The sequence below is a fragment of the Somniosus microcephalus genome, chromosome 3 (assembly GCF_052327205.1).
Source record: "Somniosus microcephalus isolate GS21.2 chromosome 3, FLI_Smic_1.0, whole genome shotgun sequence".
Lineage (NCBI taxonomy): Eukaryota > Metazoa > Chordata > Chondrichthyes > Squaliformes > Somniosidae > Somniosus > Somniosus microcephalus.
Window position 1 is genome coordinate 356467874 of NC_140989.1, and position 23460 is coordinate 356491333.

A 23460-nucleotide genomic window follows, 5' to 3' on the forward strand; every position below is an offset into this window, starting at 1 on the left:
GAGCGCAGGAGACGCCATTGAGCCGCGGAGAAGAAGGAAGAGCGCGGGAGACGCCATTTTTAGAAGCCGCAGCGGAGAAGAAGGGCAAGTGCGGGAATGAAGGAAAGCACGGGAGACGCCATTTTGTGCCAGCGGAGAAGAAGGGGAAGCGCGGCAGATGCCATTTTTGACAGTTAAATCACACCCAGGGATGCAGAAGAGTGGCAGTATCTCTACGTTCGACAATGAAGTCGAAGACTGGGCGACATATGTGGAACGTATTCAGGTGTACTGCAGGGCGAATGAAGTGCCAGATGCTAGGAAAGCACTGGTTTTGTTAAATTCCATGGGTGCAAAAACTTATGGGTTACTGCGAAACCTAATAACCCCAGAGAAGCCTGTGAACAAGAATTTCTAAAGCATAGTAGAAATCCTACAGGACCACTTAAACCCCACACCGCTGCTGATAGCAGAACGATTTAAGTTCCATAAAAGGAACCAACACAAAGACGAAAGCAATGCTGAGTACCTAACGGAACTGCGCAAGCTATCGAAACACTGCCAGTTTGGAGTGGGACTAGCAGATACGTTAAGGGACAAGTTTGTGTGTGGGCTGCAAAGTGAAGGAACCCAGAAACGGCTTCTATCAGAAAAGGATCTTACGCTGGACAAGGCTTTCAGTATGGCAGTATCACACGAAGCAGCCGCAAGGGGCGCTGCAGAGATACAACGGAGACCGCAAGAATATGGCACCAATGAAATGTCCTATGGAACAGGGTGGAACTGAAAGAAATCAGTATTTGTAGGGAAATGGAGTTAGGAAAATTGATGGGACTGAAGGCCGATAAATCCCCAGGGCCTGATAATCTACATCCTAGGGGACTTAAATCAAATCAAATCAACTTTTATTGTCACTGTTAGTGCACAAGTGCAGTACAACGAAATGTAGGCTTGCGGCTCCCGAGTGTGTACATTTAGATTAAGACATTTAAACATTCAACATACATTTGGCTTGTAATACATTAACATAAGCATAACCATAATAAAGTGCATTGGCAGATGTGCAGGCTTTAGAGTTTATTTGTGGAGTTCAGTAGGATGACAGCCCTGGGAAAGAAGCTGTTCCTAAATCTGGCCATACGGGTGCAAATGCATCTGTAGCGTCTCCCAGATGGCAGGAGGGCGAACAGACTGTGGCTGGGGTGGGTAGGGTCTTTGATGATGGACCGTGACCTCCGTAAACAGCGTTTCTGGTATATATGCTCTATGGCCCTAGAAATAGTAGATGCATTGCTGGTCATCTTTCAGAACTCGATAGACTCTGGAACAGTACCCATGGATTGGAGGGTAGCTAATGTTACCCCACTATTCAAAAAAGGTGGTAGAGAAAAAGCGGGGAATTATAGACCGGTAAGCCTGACATCGGTAGTGGGGAAAATGCTAGAGTCCATTATAAAAGATGTAATAGCAGAGCACTTGGAAAGCAGTGACGGGATCGGACAAAGTCAACATGGATTTACAAAAGGTAAATCATGCTTGACTAATCTGGAATTTTTTGAGGATGTAACTGGTAAAATAGATAAGGGAGAACCAGTGAATGTGGTGTATTTGGACTTTCAGAAGGATTTCGATAAGGTCCCACATAAGAGATTAGCGTGCAAAATTAAGGCACATGGGATTGGGGGCAAGGTATTGACTTGGATATAGAACTGGTTGGCGGACAGAAAGCAAAGAGTTGGAATAAACGGGTCGTTTTCCGAGTGGCAGGCAGTGACTAGTGGGGTACCGCAAGGATCGGTCCTCGGACCCCAGCTGTTCACAATATATATCAATGATCTGGACGAGGGAATTGGATGTAATATCTCCAAATTTGCAGACGACACAAAGCTGGGTGGGAGGGTATGTTGTGAGGAGGATGTCGTGAAACTCCAGTACGATTTGGACAGGTTGGGTGATTGGGCAGAAACATGGCAAATGCACTATAATGTGGATAAATGTGAGGTTATCCACTTTGGTGGCAAAAACAGGAAGGCAGATTATTATTTGAATGGCAATAGATTGGGAGAAGGGGAAGTGCAAAGAGACCTGGGTGTTCTTGTGTACCAGTCGCTGAAGGTAAGCATGCAGGTGCAGCAGGCGGTTAAGAAGGCAAATGGTATGTTGGCCTTTGTAGCAAGAGGGTTCGAGTACAGGAACAAGGATGTCTTACTACAAATGTACAGGGCCTTGGTGAGACCGCACCTTGAGTATTGTGTGCAGTTTTGGTCGCCTTACCTGAGGAACGACGTGCTTGCCATGGAAGGAGTGCAGCGAAGATTCACCAGGCTGATACCTGGGATGGCAGGAATGACGTATGAGGAGAGGTTGTGTTGATTGGGCTTATACTCACTGGAGTTTAGAAGATTGAGAGGGGATCTCATCGAAACCTATAAAATTCTGTCAGGCCTGGACAGACTAGATGCAGGAAGGATGTTTCTGATGACTGGGGAGTCCAGAACAAGGGGTCATAGTCTAAGGATAAGGGGTAAGCCATTTAGGACTGAAATGAGGAGGAATTTCTTCACCCAGAGAGTGGTGAACCTGTGGAATTCTCTGCCACAGAGGGCGGTGGAGGCCAGTTCATTAAATATATTCAAGAAGGAGTTAGATATATTTCTTAAGGCTAAAGGGATCAAGGGATATGGGGAGAAGGCAGGGACAGGGTACTGAATTTGGATGATCAGCCATGATCTCATTGAATGGCGGAGCAGGCTTGAAGGGCCAAATGGCCTACATCTTCTATGTTTCTATGTAATTACCAACCATAATTATGTTAATTAAAAGTGACCAACGTGTAAGAAACATTACGAATTGAGCGTTGCCCCAGTGCCATTGAACAAATAAAGCAAAAAAAAAGCTGTCCCCCTTTTAGAGGGGAAGAACTTAAGCAAAATCTTAGTGCAAATAATATTATTTAAGTTCCTATCTACTACACCCTCCAGTCCCTGCGGTGCCCATCGGTCGCAGAAGGCCTCAAGCATACTGGCAGTCTGGATTTCTGCTGTGAACAAGAAGTACGTAGATTTGTGCGCAGTGGTATACAGTCGGAAAGGAGTGGCCCTGGGAGTCCTCAACAATGACTCTGGACCCCATGAAGTCTCATGGCTTCAGGTCAAGCATGGGCAAGGAAACCTCCTGCTGATTACCACCTACCGCCCTCCCTCAGCTGATGAATCAGTACTCCTCCATGTTGAACACCACTTGGAAGAAGCACCAAGAGTAGCAAGAGCACAGAATGTACTCTGGGTGGGGAACTTCAATGTCCATCACCAAGAGTGGCTCGGTAGCACCACGACTGACCGAGCTGGCCGAATCCTGAAGGACATAGCTGCCATTCTGGGCCTGCGACAGGTGGTGAGGGAACCAACATGAGGGAAAAATGTACTTGACCTCGTCCTCACCAATCTACCTGTCACAGATGCACCTGTCCATGACAGTATTGGTAGCAGTAACCACCGCACAGTCATTGTGGAGACGAAGTCCCGTCTTCACACTGACGACACCCTCCATCGTGTTGTGTGGCACTACCACCGTGCTAAATGGGATAGATTCAAAACAGATCTAGCAGCTCAAAACTGGGCATCCATGAGGTGCTGTGGGCCATCAGCAACAGCAGAATTGTATTCCACCACAATCTGTAACCTCATGACCTGGTACATCCCTCACTCTTGTAAGGGGTTTTAGATCGCAGAGGTTTCTCTCTCTAGAGGCCTCTCTCTCTTGCACAGTAAAACCGTGAGTGGTTCGACCCACTCGCCCCTTGGATTCTGTACTCTGGACTTTGGGGCAGGAACTACAATGTAGAGAAAACTCTTATAGGCCAAGTTTGATGAAACAAAATGAAATTTTATTGCATATGGGGAAACAAATCAAATGTAAGCAAATAAGAGAGTACATGGGAGGGAAAAACACAAACAAATCATAACGACACAATACTAACTAAGGCAAATACAGGCATATTGTACTCTACAAAAATCATCATGAAATAGGGAAACACACAGAACATCGAGGGATAACAACTCATGTTAATTATACCCGTAAATATCCACCCCCTTAAACCTACCTAGATCTGATTATGGAGGGCCAGAAACATGCTCACCAATCCAACTAGGAAGTGCAAGGTTTTGAAACAGGTCTGCGTTTTGGTCCCTTCAGGCGTCCTGTCTCCTCGTGGATCGTGGAGCCCCAGCAAACTGCGCCACACCTCTCTCCTGAGCTGGGGGTCGGGGGTGGCTGCTCGACTTCGGCTTCTTCTGTCGTTTCTCTTCACCCGAGCCTGGAGATGGCCTCTCGTTTCGTCAACGGCCCGGGGTTGGTCGATGATCTCCCGATGTTTTACCCCGGGGCGGGACGCCGGCTCGAACGACCTTCTTGATGGCGGCTTAGTCTTCTTCTTCTTCCTCTCCGACGATGGCCGCTCCGTTTATGGCTTACTCCCGTTTTTCACGATGCCTTCTTTCGATCATTTCTTTCTACCTCTGGGTTCCCAGATATACTTCTCACCAGAAGCCCTTATCTCGCGCCAAATCAGGTTAGTCTTTTGTTTTAACTTTTGGCGGGCTTGTTGCACAACGGGGTAGTTATTATATTTTAAAATACTTTGGGATGGCCGGTAAAGGGCCACCTCTGGTCTGGAATCACCTTCATTGTTTTTAATGTCCTGGTGATGTCCTTAACGGGTCCTTGATGTTCTTCTCATGAATATGAAACTGTTCCCTTTTGTCTGGGTCAACATTTAGATGGCCTTTATCTACAGGCCGATCTTGACTGGATCTGCATCCAATCTATATGTATATGTGGGTGTCTGGCTTCGTTCTCTCGGAAACGGCTTCCAGAACTTACTTTGGGCTGAATCCACAAAGCTGTCTGAGGATTTTGCAGGAACCATTTTAAAGTGTCCCAATAAGTTGGTCACGGGGTCTGGTGGCCATTTTGTATGCCCCTTTTTCTGGGCTTCTTTTAAAATAGTCTTTAAAAACATGGCCTCTTCTGCCATTCGACCCTTTATAATATAAAGTTCAATTTTGCGAATCCTACACTCTACCATTACCATCAAGCCAGGACACCAACCCTACTTCAATAAGGAGTGTCGAAGAGCATGCCAGGAGCAGCACCAGGCATACCTAAAAATGAGGTGCCAACCTGGGGAAGCTGCAACACAGGACTACCTGCATGCTAAAAAGCAGAAGCAGCATGCCATAGACAGGGCTAAGAGATCCCACAATCAATGGATCAGATCAAAGCTCTGCAGTCCTGCCACATCCAGTCATGAATGCTGGTGGGCCATTAAACAACGAACGGGAGGAGGAGGCTCCATGAATATTCCCATCCTCAATGACGGTGGAGCCCAGCACGTGAGTGCAAAAGACAAAGCTGAAGCGTTTGCAACTATCTTCAGCCAGAAGTGCCGAGCGGATGATCCATATCTGCCCCCTCCTGAGGTCCCCACGATCACATGAACCAGTCTTCAGCCAATTCAATTCACTCCACGTGATATCAAGAAACGGCTGAGCGCACTGGATACAGCAAAGGCTATGGGCCCCGACAACAAATCGGCTGTTGTGCTGAAGACTTGTGTTCCAGAACTAGCAGCACCTCTAGCCAAGCTGTTCCAGTACAGTTACAACACTGGCAGTGTCGAAGGCCTTTGTGAGGTCAAAGAAGGCCATGTACAGTGGTTGGTGCTGTTCCCTGCATTTCTCCTGTAGTTGACGCACGGTGAAGATCATGTCCATTGTGCCCCTTAATGGGCAGAATTCACATTGCGACACTGGGAGGAGCTCTTCAGCCACTGGGAGAAGGTGATTGAGGAGGATTCTTGCGATGACTTTCCCTGTGGCAGACAGCAGGGCGACTCCTCTGCAATTACCGCAATCGGACTTGTCACCTTTCTTGAAGATGGTCACGATTACGGCATCTCTGAGATCCCCTGGCATGCTCTCCTCCTTCCAAATAAGAGAAATGAGTTCATGTATTCGCGCCAATAGTGCTTCTCCGCCATGTTTTAGCGCCTTGGCAGGGATTCCATCTGCTCCTGAGGCCTTGTTGTTCTTCAGTTGTCGGATGGCCTTTTCAACCTTATGCCGGGCTGGGGTTGTGCTGAGGTGGTGACGGGTAGCATGCTGTGGGATGGAGTTGAGGGCACTCGCGTCAAAGACAGAGTCTCAGTTCAGGAGATCTTCGAAGTGCTCCTTCCAGCGGGCACTGACTGCCTCTCTGTCCTTGATGAGTGCCTCTCCATTCTTAGCCCGCAGTGGGGTAGGGCCTTGGGTGCTTGGGCCGTAGATGGTCTTGACTGCGCTAAAGAATCCATGCATGTCGTGGTTGTCGGCTAGCTGCTGGATCTCCTGCACTTTCTCCACCCACCATCTGTTCTTTAGGTCGCGAATTTTTTGTTGGACCTCGGCCTTCAGGCAACTGTCGAGCTGCTTTCTTGCTATGGAGTTCTGTTGCTGTTTCCAGATCAGGAATGCCTTGTGCGTGCAGCTTATTAGCTCCTGGACCTCCCGATCATTCTCGTCAAACCAGACTTGGTGTTTCCTGGTCGAGTGACTGAGCGTCTCTTCACACATGCTGATTATGGAGGCCTTGACACCGCCTTCAGTGTGTCAGTGCAGCCTTCAGTCGCCTGAGGAAGAGAGTGTTTGAAGACCAGGATCTCAAACTCAGCACCAAGCTCATGTTCTACAGAGTAGTGATACCTGCCCTCCTGTATGCTTCAGAGACATGGACCATGTACAGCAAGCACCTCAAAGCACTGGAAAGGTACCACCAATGCTGCCTCCACAAGATCCTGCAAATCCATTGGCAGGATAGGCACACCAACGTCAGTGTTCTTGCTCAGGCCAACATCCCCAGCAACAAAGCTTTGAACACGCTCGATCAGCTCCGATGGATGGACCACATCATCCACTTGCCCGATACGAGACTCCCAAAACAAACGCTCTACTCGGAGCTCCGACACGGCAAGATAGCCCCAGGTGGGCACAGGAAATGCTTCAAGAACACCCTCACAGCCTCCTTGAAAAAGTGCAACATCCCCATCGACACCTGGGAATCCCTGGCCTTGGACCACACAAAGTGGAGGAGAAGCATCCGGGAAGGCACCGAACACCTCGAGTCTCTTCACCGGGAGCAAGCAGAAGCCAAGTGCAAACAGCGGAAGGAGCGCACGACAACTCAAGCACCCCACCCACCCGCCCCTTCAACCACCATCTGCCCCACCTGTGACAGAGACTGTAGGCCCCGCAATGGACTCATCAGTCACCTGAGAACTCACTTTTAGTGTGGAAGCAAGCCATCCTCGGTTCCAAAGGACTGCCTAAGAAGAAGAAGATGTCAACACTAGCATCTATCCGACAATGTGGAAAACATCCCAGGTATGTCCTGTCCACAAAATGCAGGACAAATCCAATCCGGCCAGTTACCGCCCGATCAGCCTACTCTCAATCATCAGCAAAGTGATGGAATGTGTCATCGACAGTGCTGGCAAGCAGCACTTACTCACAAATAACCTGCTCTCTGATGCCCAGTTTGGGTTCCGCCAAGACCACTCAGCTCCCGACCTCATTATAGCCTTAGTCCAAACATAGACAAAGGAGCTGAATTCCAGAGGTGAGGTGTAGTGACTGCCCTTGACATCAAGGCAGCATTTGACCGAGTGTGGCATCAAGGAGCCCCAGTAAAACTGAAGTCAATGGGAATCGGGGGGAAAACTCTCCACTGGCTGGAGTCATACCTAGCACAAATGAAGATGGTTGTGGTGGTTGGACGTCAATCATCACAGCCCCAGGATATCGCTGCAGGAGTTCCTCAGGGCGGTGTCCTAGGCCCAACCATCTTCAGCTGCTTCATCAACATAAGGTCAGAAATGGAGATGTTCGCTGATGACTGCACAATATTCAGTGCCATTCACAACTCCTCAGATAATGAAGCAGTCCATGCCCACATGCAACAACATCTGGACGACGTTCAGGCTTGGGCTGATAAGTGGCAGGTAACATTCACATCACACAAGTACCAGGCAATGACTTTCTCCAACATGTGTAGTCTAACACCACCCCTTGACATTCAATGGCCTGGATGAGTGCAGCTCCAACAACACTCAAGAAGCTCAACACCATCCAGGACAAAGCAGCCCACTTGACTGGCACCCCATCCCTTTAGGGCTACCCCGGATCAGGCGTATTCCTCAGACGTTCGCTTTCAACTAAAGTTTGAGGTAGCCGAATCCTAAAGACGCTTAATTGGGTCTAAAGGTCCGGACTATCTCTCCCTAAAGGAAAGGAACAACCTGAAAATGTTACCGTCCTCCAGATATTACTTTTAATAAGTTTAGCTAGACTGTAACATTCTGGATATTATGAACTCCCCCAGAATTCTTCAACTCCTCACCAAAGAGTTTACAGAGATTGAGTTTGCGAGTTTGATACAGAAGTATTATGTGATTCTAAAAATATATAGATTTATTAAAGAACCGACATATAATTTACAGTTGGTGAGTCAATCGCAACATTAACAGTTCCAAAAAGAGAAAGCTTTACAATTCTATCAGTAGAGAACCTACTCTCAAACCTTAACTTTGCTACAGTTTTACAGTTCTTAAAAGTTTATTCAGGATATCCACCAAAATCAAATACAGTACCTTGATCCCCGAGGTACAAAGAGTTGAAGACTTACAGAGCTAGCCCTGAAGCCGAGAATCGCTTTGCCCCTTTAAGCGAGTCTATTATCCCATTTGAGAGTTCAATTTTTATACCCTTTCCCATTGGTATCGCCTTTAAGGTTTTCTGCTGATGTAAGCTAATTATCTCTAGTCATTTTTCTGCTGACCCTTGCAGTTCTTACAGTCACCTCAGCTGGTAGTACTGCAGAACTATGTCTCTTTAGGTGTTCTAAGTTTACCATAAAAAACGATGTAACTGCAGGTGTGTTTTACTTTATGTCATTTTCATGAAGGCAGATGTTTTACAAGGTGCTCCTTTACAAGGTGTAAATTAAAACACCTTGGCCTAGAAATTCAGTCGCGTTTGCGCCCACTTATTGGCTATAGAGTGGTTTGCGCCGGAAGTTTTTTAGTGCCCGAAATTCAGTTGGTCCCTAACATCGGCGTTAGCCGGTAGCGCTGTGCCGGCACCGATGACATCATCGGTGTGCGCAGCGCCCCGGTTCCAATGCTATTCCGTGCCGATGGCCAAATTCAGTTGCGGCCGCCTCGCCCGTAGCGGCCGCAAACAGCGTTTGAAAAACGGTGCCTTGCAGCTCCGAGAGGCCGGCGCAAAGAGGTGGAGGGGCAGCCGGCCCCTTTCCCAGCGGCCGCCAGGCCGCACCTCCCTCCCCGGACTCCTGCACCACCCCCCCCCGTGGCATTGGTGTGTGACTCCCGCGAGCCCGGCACTTCTCCGTGGTGCCGGGCTCATTTGCCGGGGGAATCCAGCGGCGATCTCACGGCTGCAGGCAGCTCCTCCTTAAGAGAAGGAGGAGGCCTGCAGTACCCCAGCCTGCCGCACCGCATCGGGTGCCGCAGCGGCAGCTGGACGCCTGAAACTGACTTTCATCGCCCCCAAACGAGGCGGCCAAACCCTGCAATAGCGCCCGCCTCCGTCTTGGGGCGGCGCAACTGAATTTCAGGCGGGCGCTACGGGAATCCGGGCGAGCGCAAAATTTCGGGCACTAAAGACCTGGCGCGGCGATACCAAATTTTTAGCCCCTTGTTCTGGGTAACTATTGTCTTGTTCCCAAAGATTCAGACTTTAGGAGCCTTTAACCTTCTGTTTCAATAAGGTTATTGATTCAGTGTCAACAACTTATCTTATCTCAATAGCCAGAATGCTATCACAGCTTTTTCATCGTTCGGTTTCTAGATTTCCAGACCCGGTTTGTCATGTTTCAATAAGGCCAGAAGTCTTTCATAGAATGGTGTCTTTTTCTGAATAGGTTATACGGCTTATTCCTTCACACCTTCACCACACGGACTGCAGCGATTCAAGAAGGCGGCTCACCACCACCTTCTCAAGGGCAATTAGGGATAGGCAATAAATGCTGGCCCTGCCAGTGACGCCCACATCCCATGAATGAATTTAAAAAAAGTTAGTTAAAAGTGAGCAACGTGTAAGAAACATTACGAATTGACCGATCATAGTTTCCCTTATTTCTTCGTATCTTTTGCATCTTTAAATTTCAAACGTGAATAAAAAATGTATGTAATTGACAAATTTGATGGGAAAGAACTTTGCAAGACAAGGAGCTTATTGTTGAAATAACATGGCACATCCAACAAAATAAGATGGCACTGAAATAGGCTTTTATCTGCTTTTGTTCCTTTTCATTTATTGCCTTTTTAATAATAGTCGGTGAGAAAAACAACAGCAATTTGTGTTTCATTGTATTAATGCTGAAAATAAAATGTAACAGACAGGAGCTACATTAGAGCAGAGCCCAGTCCTCCTCTTACCCAAATCTCTAGCAGGGGTCACAGGATAGCAGTAAGGAGCAGGAACATTGGCCAATTATCCCCTCCCTCGCCCGAGGATGTTACGTGTAATTGTAGCTCCCCTACCACCAGTTCAACTCAGATCAGTTAGCTCAGCGCAAACCCAGGTTTGGCCCTGGGCCATTCCTAGTCTATATGATTTGGCGACTCATGGGATAATCTCTCTGAACCATCAGGAGAGCCTACTTATGTGTCAGCTGTGGCTCAGTTGCTAGCACTTTCGCCTCTGAGTCAGAAGTTTGTGGGTTCAAGTCCCACTCCCAAGACTGGAGCGCATAATCTAGGCTGACACTTCAGTGCATTGCTGAGGGAGTGCTGCACTGTCGGAGGTGCTGTCTTTCGGATGAAATGTTCAACTGAGGCCCTGTCTGCCCTCGCAGGTGGACGTAAAAGATCCCATGGCACTATTTTGAAGAAGAGCAGAGGAGTTCTCGCCTGTGTCCTGGCCAATCGTAGAATCATAGAATCCTAGAAAGTTACAGCACGGAAGGAGGCCATTTCAGCCCATCATGTCTGCGCCGGCCAACAAAGAGCTATCCAGCCTAATCCCACTTCCCAGCTTTTGGTCCGTAGCCCTGCAGGTTAGAGCATTCCAAGTGCACATCCAAGTACTTTTTAAATGTGGCTAGGGTTCCTGCCTCTACCACCCTTTCAGGCAGCGAGTTCCAGACCCCCACAACCCTAAGGGTGAAGAAATTTCCCCTCAAATCCCCTCTAAACCTTCCCCCAATTACTTTAAATCTGTGACCCCTGGTTTTTGACCCCTCTGCTAAGGGAAATAGGTCCTCTCTATCCACTTTATCTATTCCCCTCATAATTTTATGCACTTCAGTAAGGTCTCCGCTCAGCCTCCTCTGTTCCAAGGAAAACAGACCCAGCCTATCCAGTCTTTCCTCATAGCTAAGATTCTCTACTCCTAGCAACATCCTTGTGTTATAAATCTCATCATCATAAAGAAACTACTCATGAAATAACGCTGGACGGCCAGCTGGTGGCGCCGTCCAAGGGGTATAAATACTTGGGCGTGGGCCCAGCTTTCCAGGGACATTTTGTAAGACAGGAACTAGTGAAGTACAACTAGACTTCCATGTTCTGAAACAAGTTGATTAATGTTAAGTATGTGTATTGTATTGAACAATTAACACAAAGACTTAAACGTATAACTCAAACAGGTCTTTACTGGTTGGAGGTAGGGACTATACATAGGTCTTTACTTCATGCCCACAGGCGGGAACTGAGGGGGATCAGTACCCACAGTACTATTTATACCCCTATGGCCAGGAGTGGTACTGCGTATCACTACGCCCAACAAGTAGTGCAGTCCTGTCCATAGGTTCAAAGTAGCACACATATTACATACACAACATTCCTCCCTTCCTAGCTTTACAGTCATCTCCCCATTTAACATAACGTAATAACATATATACATATATAACTTCAGGTTTACATAACAGAATAACATAGATACATAGATAACTTCATGTCAAAACAGATCACAGATTCAGTCTCTGCGGAAAACAGTTCACAGATTCAATCTCTGTGGTGTAGTCGGTTCACGTTGCTGGAGTGACTCATTCAATAGTCCTTCCATGGATTTAACAGTTTGAACTTCCGAACTGAATTGGCTCCGTTCGGAGGGACCACGTGTGTGATCTGGTAGAGGTGATAATGGTTCAGATGGGTCATCTTCTGTTTTTACTTTTCCTTTTCTGCTTCTTGGAGACTCTCTGGGCTCCATTGTCAGCTGCCACAGCTGCCAGCTGCATGCGCAGTTCCTCCTTCTCTTCCTCCTGTTTCCGTCGTAGAGCCAGCTTCTCCCGATGTTCCGTAGACTTTTGGTGCTCCTCCATGATTTCTGCACTTTGGGAGTCGAAGTTACAAGCTGGGCAGGACAGGACATCGTAATATTCGGTGTCGTCCTGAGCTAGACCAGTGAGAGGGTCGTCTATTTCCTCCATACCTAGCTGGACGTTAGCCAGCTCTTGTTCCAAATCCAGACATCTTTCCTGAAGAGACTTCTTCATGTGTACCTCTGCATCCAGCTTTTTCTGGGCTTTCAGCAAGGCGTTTACTAGTGACCTCATTTGTGATTTTAATACTTCAACTTCCTTTGGAGATTGATTGATCGGACTATGCAATCCCTCTACCGGAGCAGCTGTTTCAGCGGTCTGTTGTTCTACGTTGACGTGAGTCAGCGTACTTTTGGCATCCAAGGGCTGCTCTGTTGCAGTCATCTCAGTCTGTGTTGCCACCTCAGCTCTTCCAATAACCTTTGAGAGCTCCGAACCCCTTTCGTTTGAATATTGAAGTTCATGTTCAAGTTTTTCCCATTTCAGAGTCCTGTCCTTCAGCATATGCAGGAGTTGGCTGACCGTTAACTCCTCTGACATCAGACGTTTTGTGTGCTCCTGCTCCATTTTCTCCATCAGCTGCTTCTGTTGTCTTTCCAGATTCTCCAACTCTATATCAAAGAACTCTTTCGTTGCATTCAACTCTTGCTCAAAACGGCGAAGCATTTGTTCTAATTGCTGTTGTAGTTTGAAATGGAGTTGAGTTCGAGCCCGGTGTCCCTCAGAAATGGGCACATCAGTAGACTTGCCAGACTCAGAATCCACAGTTAAACTATGTTGTTGTTGCTCAGTGGAATTCTGTGCTGAAACTTTGTCTTTTGCACCTGAGTTGGGCTTACCATCATCCGTTCCAGAGTCTGGGCCGACTATCTTCACCGAGTTCTCACTCGTTATTGTTTGTAGGAAATGCCAGTCCATATTCATTTTCCTAATCCACTCCCGTCCTAGTAGTGGAGGACCTCCTTCAGATATCACATATAAGTCCATTATTTGACTGTCTTCGCCCTTGTGGGCCACTGCAACCTCTATTTTCCCGATGGGGTACACTCTTTGCCCCGTGTATGTTTTCAATATAATCCCCGTATCCTGTAGGGGAATATGTTGGAATAACTTTCCGTAATCTTTCTTATTTATGACCGTCAATGCCGATCCAGTGTCCAATTCCAGTTTTACTTGGACTCCTTCTATCTGAAGAGTGACCCAAATTGTCTGGAGGTCTGCACCCTTACCAGCGTTGAGTACTCTTAAGCTAGCCAGTTCATTACAGCTTAAGCTAGCCAGTTCATTACTGCTAGCGTCTGAATCGGACTCCTGTTCGGTCACCTTGTGTACCTTTGCGTATTTTCCTTGCGGTGACTTCTTGTTGCTGGTCTTCTTCCCTGACCTGCATACTCTAGCTATATGTCCAAGCCTACCACAAGTTCTACATTCTTGGTTTTTAAACCAACACTGGTTCTGATCATGCGTTGTCTTTCCACAACGATAACATTTGCCAGAACTCACACCCAATTTGTGTGCACTGAGCTCCGGTGACCGTAGCTGCATTACTGCCGTGCCTCTCGCTGCGGCTTCGTGTGCTGCTGCCATAGTGACCGCCTTCTCAAGCGTCAGCTCATTCTCCTCGAGCAGTCGCTTTTGTGTATCCTGTTTAAATAAACCACACACAAATTTGTCTCGTAGTGCATCTGTCAATCCCGTTCCAAACTGGCAATATTTCGCTAATTTACGCAATTCCAGCAAATATTCAGCATTGCTTTCATGCTGTAGCTGCCTTCTGTCGTAAAATTTAAATCGTTCCGCTAGCATCAGCGGCGTGGGGTTTAGATGATCTTTCAGGACAGTAACAATCTCATCGAACGTCTTATCCGCCGGTTCATCTGGTGATAACAGGTGTTTCAATTGCCCATACGTCTTCGCACCCATTAAATTTAATAATGTTAGAGCTTTATCTTGGTCACGAATTTTATTGGCCTTACAATAATTTTTTACTCTTTCAACATATATGGCCCAATCTTCGAGGTCACTATCAAAGGTGCTAATATTCCCGTGTTTAGGCATTGTAGATTTGCAATTTCTCAGATTTTCTTTTCTTTACTTGTTATCAAAGATGGCGGCTTCCCGCTCTTGCCGTCGTCCTCCGCCCACAAAATGGCGGTTTTCCCGCGCTTGGCGGTCTTCACCCGTCCCCCGACGCCGTCTCCCTTCAGCCCTCGAGTGCGGCCCTTATCTTCGCCGCGATCGATAGCCCGCGCTGTGCACCGCGACTCTCGCACCTTGAGCTTCTGCAGCCGCCGCGCCTTTCAGTCCGAGTGCGGCTCTTATCTTTGGTCCCGATCGCTGGCCCGGCTGCGCCCCTCACTTCAAAGCGGCCCGGCCCTTATCTGCCGATCGCTATCGCCCTACCTCTCTCTCTTCCCCAGTCCTGTCTTTACTCCGGTTCACAAGCTGATGGAGGCTTCAGGGTCCTAATGCCTGTCTCTTCCAGTCGCTGGAAGCTGTCAGGATTTCTGCTGCCCTTCAGTTTTGAGTGGGGTGTTGAGGATTGAAACCTCTCTTCAACGTCCTGTCTTTGGACGAAGCCGCCTGAATAACTGCCGCAGGGTAAGAGCCTGACTCGTCGCCAGTGTTAAGTATGTGTATTGTATTGAACAATTAACACAAAGACTTAAACGTATAACTCAAACAGGTCTTTACTGGTTGGAGGTAGGGACTATACATAGGTCTTTACTTCATGCCCACAGGCGGGAACTGAGGGGGATCAGTACCCACAGTACTATTTATACCCCTATGGCCAGGAGTGGTACTGCGTATCACTACGCCCAACAAGTAGTGCAGTCCTGTCCATAGGTTCAAAGTAGCACACATATTACATACACAACAATTAAAGCCTTGCTTTATACTCGAACCAAGTGCGTAGTGAGTTTTATTACGTCAATTTAAAATAAAAGTACCATCAGTCAACATCCTTGGCTACTGGGTGGGCAACGGTGTCATCAAACTAGATCCGGAGCGACTTCGTCCACTTCAGGAGTTCCCTCCCCCTACGAACCTCGGCTCTCTTCGTCGGGCACTCGGCATGTTCGCCTATTATGCGAAATGGATACCCCACTTCTCCGACAAGATCCAGCCCCTGCTTCACGCTAAGTCATTTCCATTGGAGGCAACGGCTATTTCAGTTTTCAACCTCCTCAAGCGACAACTGGAAAAAGCCACGCTTCGTTCCATTGATGAAAATCTTCCTTTCGTGGTCGAGTGCGATGCATCGGATGTGGCGATCTCTGCTACCTTGAATCAAGGTGGTCGACCCGTTGCATTTCTGTCCAGAACTTTGCAGGGTAGCGAGCTCCATTATCCTCCTGTCAAGAAGGAGGCTGATATGCCTATCAATTAGTCCAATAAAAGGCGACGAGTTAAGAACGTAACTGAAGGTTTTTATTGGCTAAATAACAGAGCCCACCCTCGTGGGTGATCCGATCCAACAGGGAGGAATACTAGCCAGTCAGCTACCTTTATACCTGGGCAGGTAATGGGCGGAGTCGGAGGTGGTCAGCCCAGGTATAACAGTGCGACAAGAGGCAACCTCGTGTAGTGATGTGACAGTGAGAACAGTGAGAACAATATACAGTGATAACTATAACAGTGGTTTACCACATTCACCCCTTGTTTAGATTAGAGTCCGGCGGGGTGAAGTGTATTACCAGCTCTGGTATGTCAGTCTGTCCGGAGGCTTCGTTAGCCTCTCCGATCGTCGCAGCGGCGGTGTTACATTATCCGGTGTTAAAGCTGGTGTCTGCGTAGTCGGCAAAGGCTCGTGGGGTTCCGGCATGCCGTCTACCTCGGCTGGACTCGGGGGGTTGGGAGGGGGGGGTGAGGGTGCGAGGTCTCGTAAGGAGACAGTGTCCTCCCGTCCGTCTGGGTAAGCCACATAGGCGTACTGGGGGTTGGCGTGCAGGAGGTTCACCTTCTCGACCAGGGGGTCCGTTTTATGGGCCCTCACGTGCTTTCGCAGCAAGACGGGTCCCGGAGAGGTCAGCCAGGTTGGTAGGGTGGTTCCCGTAGTCGACTTCCTGGGGAAGACAAACATTCGAGCATGGGGGGTGGTGTTAATGGCAGTGCAAAGTAGTGACCGGATGGAGTGCAGCGCAATCGGGAGGACCTCTTGCCAGCGGGAGGTTGGGAGGCCCTTAGACTTTAAGGCTAAGAGGGTGGCCTTCCATACCGTCGCGTTCTCTCTTTCCACCTGGCCGTTCCCTCGGGGGTTGTAGCTGGTGGTCCTGCTTGCTGCAATACCCCTCTCCAATAGGAACTGACGGAGTTCCTCGCTCATGAAGGAGGCGCCCCGGTCACTATGTATATAGTTCGGGAACCCGAACAAGGCGAAGAGTTTGTTCAGGCATTTAATGACCGTGTTACTGGTCATGTCTGGGCAGGGGAAGGCAAAGGGGAAACGGGAGTACTCATCAACGATGTTGAGGAAGTACACATTACGGTCGGATGACGGTAGGGGCCCCTTGAAGTCGATGCTCAGACGCTCGAAGGGGCGGGTGGCCTTGATCAGGCTTGCTCTGTCCGGCTTATAGAAGTGCGGTTTGCACTCAGCACAGATCTGGCAGTTCCTGGTCATGGTCCTGACCTCCTCGATGGAGTATGGCAGGTTGCGGGCCTTAATGAAATGGTAGAGTCTGGTGACTCCGGGGTGGCAGAGGTCATTGTGGAGGGTCTGAAGTCTATCACTTTGCGCGCTGGCGCATGTAATGCGTGAAAGAGCATCAGGGGGGTCGTTCAGTTTACCGGGCCGGTACAAGATCTCATAATCATAGGTGGAAAGCTCGATTCTCCACCTCAAGATTTTGTCGTTCTTGATCTTGCCCCTCAGCTTGTTATTAAACATGAAGGCAACCGAGCGTTGGTCGGTGAGGAGGGTAAATCGTTTGCCTGCCAAGTAGTGCCTCCAGCGCCGTACTGCCTCCACAATTGCCTGGGCTTCCTTCTCGACCGACGAGTGTCGGGTCTCGGGGCCCTGTAGGGTCCTTGAGAAGAAGGCTACCGGCCTACCCTCCTGGTTAAGGGTAGCGGCTAGGGCGAAGTCGGATGCATCGCTCTCCACTTGGAAGGGGATTGACTCATCCACTGCGTGCATTGTGGCCTTGGCTATGTCTCCCTTAATGAGGGAGAAGGCCGCGCACGCCTCTTCCGTGAGGGGGAAGGATGTGGTTTTCAGGAGGGGTCTGGCTTTGTCCGCATAATTGGGTACCCATTGGGCATAGTAGGCGAAAAGCCCCAGGGTTCTCCTAAGTGCTTTTGGACAGTGGGGGAGGGGTAGCTCCATGAGGGGGCGCATTCTTTCGGGGTCGGGGCCGATGACTCCGTTCTCTACTACACAGCCAAGGATGGCAAGGCGCGCTGTGTTAAACACGCATTTCTCCTTATTGTAGGTGAGGTTCAGCCGTTGGGCCGTACGGAGGAATTTCTCCAGATTCACGTCATGGTCCTGCCGGTTGCGGCCGCAGATGGTGACGTTATCGAGATAGGGGAAAGTGGCCTGTAGTCCGTTCTGGTCAACCATCCGGTCCATCTCCCGTTGGAAAACCGAGACCCCGTTGGTGACACCAAAGGGGACCCTAAGGAATTGGTAGAGGCGGCCATTCGCCTCGAAGGCGGTGTACTGGCTGTCCTCCGGGCTGATGGGGAGTTGGTGGTAGGCCGACTTGAGGTCGATGGTCGAGAATACGCGGTATTGTGCAATCTCATTGACCATGTCCGATATGCGGGGGAGGGGGTATGCGTCCAGCTGGGTGTATCTGTTTATGGTCTGGCTGTAGTCGATAACCAGGTGATTTTTGTCGCCGGTCTTGACTACCACCACCTGGGCACGCCAGGGGCTGCTGCTCCCCTCAATAATGCCCTCTTTCAGGAGTCGCTGCACCTCAGAGCTAATGAAGGCTCTGTCCCCAGCGCTGTACCGCCTGCTCTTAGTAGCGACAGGTTTGCAGTCGGGGGTGAGGTTAGCGAACAGGGAAGGTGGCGGTACCTTGAGGGTGGATAGGCTGCAGGTGTTACGCGGTGGGCGGTTTAACTTTCGCTGGTTGTCGACTGTGAGTGGGGGGAGGGGTCCACCGTATGCTAGGGTTACACTTTGGAGGTGGGATTGGAAGTCCAGCCCTAGTATGACGGCAGCGCACAGCTGGGGGAGTACGAGGAGTTTAAAATTTTTATACTCTGTCCCTTTAACCGACAATGTCACGACACAGTAGCCGCTGATGTCTGTGGCGTGCGACCTCGATGCCATCGAGATGCGGCTGTGCGTTGGCAGGACGGGGAGGGAGTAGTGGCTCACCGTGTCTGGGTGGATGAAGCTCTCCGTGCTTCCGCTGTCGAACAGGCAGGTCGTGGCGTGGCCGTTGACTTTGATGTCCATCATTGAGCTGGCCAGGTGGTGCGGGCGGGCTTGATCCAGGGTCACGGAAGCTAGGGTGTAGATGAGCGCGTCGTTGTCATGACAAGATGGCGGCGAAGATGGCGGCCCCCGTAGTTCACATGAGGCTCTGTTTAAATCGTTTGCCCCGCACAAAGATGGCCGCCCCTGCTGTTCCCATGAGGCTCTGCAGGCTTCGGCTGCCCCGCACAAAGATGGCCGCCCCTGGTTTTCCCATGAGGCTCTGCAGGCTTCGGCTGCCCCGCACAAAGATGGCCGCCCCTGGTTTTCCCATGAGGCTCTGCAGGCTTCGGCTGCCCCGCACAAAGATGGCCGCCCCCAGGGTTCGCATGAGGCACTGCTGGCTTCTGAGGATTTGCTTCTGCAGGCCTTGGAGAAGTGGCCTTTCTTGAGGCAGGTTTTGCAGGTCGAGTTTTTGGCTGGGCAGCGCGACCTCGGATGCTTCTCCTGGCCGCAAAAGAAGCAGCCAGCGGCCCGATCGGGGTTGCCTGATGTCGGGGCCGGTACCGGGGCTAGCGGGCCCGGTCGGATCCGTGATGCAGACGCTGAGGTAGGTCCCGGGGGCAGCGCTGTGAAGGGTGGTGGGGTGGGGGTCGGGCCCGAGTCCCAGGGTCGCGAATAGTACCTGGCAAACGCTTCCTGGTCTTGCTGGGTGGCCTCTAGGGTGAGGGCGAGGGCTTCGGCCTTGTCCAGGTCTATGTCCTTAGCTTCAAGCAGTCTTTGCCGTGTGTAGTCGGAACGTAGGCCTCTCACCAAGGCGTCGCGGACATTGTCTTCCATGTTCGCAGTAGCCGTCACCGCTTTAAAGTCACAGTTCCTGCCGAGTTGTCTCAGCGCTCGTGAAAATTCAGCTATCGATTCTCCTGGCTGTTGCTGGCGAGATCTTAAGAGATGCCTAGTGTACATGTAGTTTACCGGGCTCCGGTACTGCTGTTTCAGTAGGTTGATGGCGTCGTCGTATGTAGTCATGTCCTGGATGAGTGTATATACTCTCGGGCTCGCTTGGGCTTTCAGGACTCTTAGTTTGGATCTCTGAGGGACGACGGCTTCCTCCAGGTACGATTCGAAGCAGTCCAGCCAGTGTTTGAAGTCGTTGGCTGAGTTTGGTGCCTGTGGGTTTAGATCCAGGTATGGTGGTTTCAAGGCTTGCAGCCAAGCCGGCTGGTGTGGCCCGTTGTCTGGAGGCTGCTGTTGCTGTGCTGCTGGGTGAGCTCCTTGCTGTTGCTGTTCATTATCAGACATCTTTAAAATTTAGCCAATAAAATTGATATGCCTATCAATTAGTCCAATAAAAGGCGACGAGTTAAGAACGTAACTGAAGGTTTTTATTGGCTAAATAACAGAGCCCACCCTCGTGGGTGATCCGATCCAACAGGGAGGAATACTAGCCAGTCAGCTACCTTTATACCTGGGCAGGTAATGGGCGGAGTCGGAGGTGGTCAGCCCAGGTATAACAGTGCGACAAGAGGCGACCTCGTGTAGTGATGTGACAGTGAGAACAGTGAGAACAATATACAGTGATAACTATAACAGTGGTTTACCACAGAGGCTATGGCCATCATCGAAGCGGTACGTAAATGGAGTCATTTTCTCGCTCGTCGCCATTTCACACTTATAACTAATCAGCGCTCTGTGGCCTTTATGCTGGATAACCGGAAACGCACTAAGATCAAGAATAACAAAATACAACTCTGGAGGATGGAATTGGCTGCCTTTGGATACACCATACATTATCAACCCGGCAAAGAGAATGTGGCCCCGGATACTCTCACGCGGGCATTCTGCTCTTCTATGTCAACTTCAACTCTGGCGGATCTTCTTACTGACTTATGCCATCCTGGCGTTACCCGTATGTTGCACTTTGTGCAATCTAAAAATTTCCCATTTTCTACGGAAGATGTGAAAAGAACGTGCTCCTCTTGTAAAATTTCTGCGGTGTTAAAACCGCAATTCTTCTGTCCATCGGATGGCTCGCTCATACACGCTATGCAGCGACTCAGCATTGACTTTAAAGGGCCATTGCCTTCCTCAATGCGGAACACCTAGTTACTGACTATGGTGGACGAACATTCACGCTTTCCTTTTGCTTTCCCCTGTCCCAATATGCTTACTTCCACAGTGATCAAATGCCTTGATCAAGTCTTTTCCCTTTGCGGTACGGCCAATTTCATCCACGCTGATCGGGGTCCCTCCTTCATGTCAAGCGAACTCAAAAGTTATCTCTCCCAATGGGGAATCGCCACAAGTAAAACGACACCGTACCATCCCATTGGTAACGGACAGGTTGAGAGATACAACGCTATCATTTGGAATGCTGTTCGTCTTGCGCTGAGGTCACGCAATCTACCAGACCAGCAGTGGGAAACTATGCTCCCTGACGCGTTGCATTCCATCAGGTCTCTCCTTTCTACTTGTACCAATGTCACACCTCATGAGTGATTCTTCAGCTTCCAGCGTCGCTCCACCCATGGGACGTCTCTACCATCATGGTTGGCAGCTCCTGGCCCCGTGCTGCTCCGAAGATTCGTCCGATCGTCGAAAACCGATCCTCTAGTCGACGAGGAAGAACTTACGGACATCAACCCCACGTACACACACATGCGGTACCCGGATGGCCGGGAGTCCACCGTTTCACTCCGGGACCTGGCTCCCTGTCCGGCCGGTTCCGCGGACCCAACTGATGGAGGGTCCCGCGGGGATGAGGCCGACACTCTGCGCTCCCCCGAGGATGACGCCCTGCCTGGGACATCGAGGGATCTGCCAGCTGCCCCGCCGGATCCACTCAGGGAGCCGAGCGCTTCCCCGTGGGATGGCCACCCCAGGCCAGGACACCGGTCAATCCCCGGCTAACCAACGGGACGAAGCCAGTTTTGCGCCTGTGGGGACCCGCACCCGGAGTCACGATCCCCCCAGCCTCCCTCGGGTCAATCAGAGCAACACGGGCCCTGTTGATCCACCGGCACGGATCAAGCGGCCCAGGGTTACCAAGACACGGTCCGGGGAGACGTGCCTTCTGGCCATAAACAAAAATGTAAATGACTGTGGCTATTCGTGGTCCGCCTAATCCGTTAAGAGGAAGTCATCAGACTTCCAAATCTTTTAGGCAGCAAGAATGTTATAAATCTCATCATCAAGAAACTACTTATGAAATAATGCTGGACGGCCAGCTGGTGGCGCCGTCCAAGGAGTATAAATACTCGGGCGTGGGCCCCAGCTTACCAGGGACATTTTGTAAGACAAGGAGCTAGTGACATACAACTAGACCTCCATGTTCTGAAACAAGTTGATTAAAGCCTTGCTTTATGCTCAAACCAAATGCGTAGTGAGTTTTATTACATCACAAACCACCTTAAATATTCACTCCCTCCACCACCGGCGTACCGTGGCTGCAGTGTGCACCATCTACAAGATGCACTGCAGCAACTCGCCAAGGCTTCTTCGGCAGCATCTCCCGAACCTGCGACCTCTTCCACCTAGAAGGACAAGGGCAGCAGGCACATGGGAACACCGCCACCTCCAAGTTCCCCTCCAAGTTACACACACCATCCTGACTTGGAAATATATTGCCATTCCTTCATTGTCGCCGGGTCAAAATCCTGGAACTCCCTCCCTAACAGCACTGTGGGAGTACCTTCACCACATGGACTGCAGCGGTTCAAGAAGGTGGCTCATCACCACCTTCTCAAGGGTAACTCGGGTGGGCAATAAATTGGCCCACATCCCAGGATCGAATAAAAAAAAATGAGACAGCCAATTGGCAAACAGCAATGAGATAAATAACTGGATCATCTGTTTTTTGGTGTTGCTGGGTGGGGGAGGAAAGTTGGCCATGATGCCAGGAGATCTCCCTACTCTTCTTTGAATAGTGCATGGGATCCTCTAGGCCCACAAGAGCAGGCAGAAAGGGCCACAATTTAATGTCACCTCCAAAAGACGGCACCTCAAATAACGCAGCACTCCCTCAGCACTGCACTGAAATGTCAGCCCAGATTATGTGCTGAAGTCCGCTGCAGCGTTTGAACTCACTTCTGGCTCAGAGGCGACAGTGCTATCAACTGAGCTAAGGTGACACTAATATCTTGTTCCTTGAAATGTTTACTACTCCTAAGTTTATCTCCAAACACTTAAGTTATTTTTGTTTCTATAACAGAAGCAAAATATGATTTCTTGGAAATAACAACAGAAAATGCTGGAAAAACTCAGCAGGTCAGGCAACATTCTTGGAGCTGTCTCTAACACTGATCATCCATACACCCAAATGAGTCTCGATACATTTTAAATCTCCCTCTTAGATATTCTTCTCTTCCATGCCTCACGGCATGTGAGGTAACCTATTTCTTCCTTTACATCCAGTAGGTTGTGCTCTGGGTTGTTTCGCCAACAAAATCCTATTTTTTACGTGGACAGGTCACCAGCCTGACTCACAACTCCCGACCAGGAGGGCAGGCTAGATGGTCTTTTGTTCGCTGGGGCTACGATGTGAGGGCCACTCCACGAGTATCCGACGTGATTATCGCACGGGCTGTCAACCCAGTATTCCGAGACCGGAACTCCTGTCTCTACTTGCTGGGGCTGTCTGGAGTGGGGCCCAAAGGCAGGAATGCTACCACTGAGCCGTTGGCTGTGCCATGTAATGCAATATTGCCTGAAGACTGCAGTGTTGC

At 49.7% G+C, this 23460-nt stretch overlaps 1 protein-coding gene across 1 annotated transcript in view; it reads left to right on the plus strand.

The window, feature by feature from the left end:
• LOC147122370 (uncharacterized) overlaps positions 1-23460 on the plus strand; it is a 60797-nt gene that overhangs the window by 1750 nt on the left and 35587 nt on the right. Inside the window, exon 2 of the mRNA XM_085978266.1 lies at positions 4174-4549. The gene's annotated coding sequence lies outside the window, so the exon portion shown is untranslated. The remainder of the gene's footprint in view (positions 1-4173; positions 4550-23460) is intronic.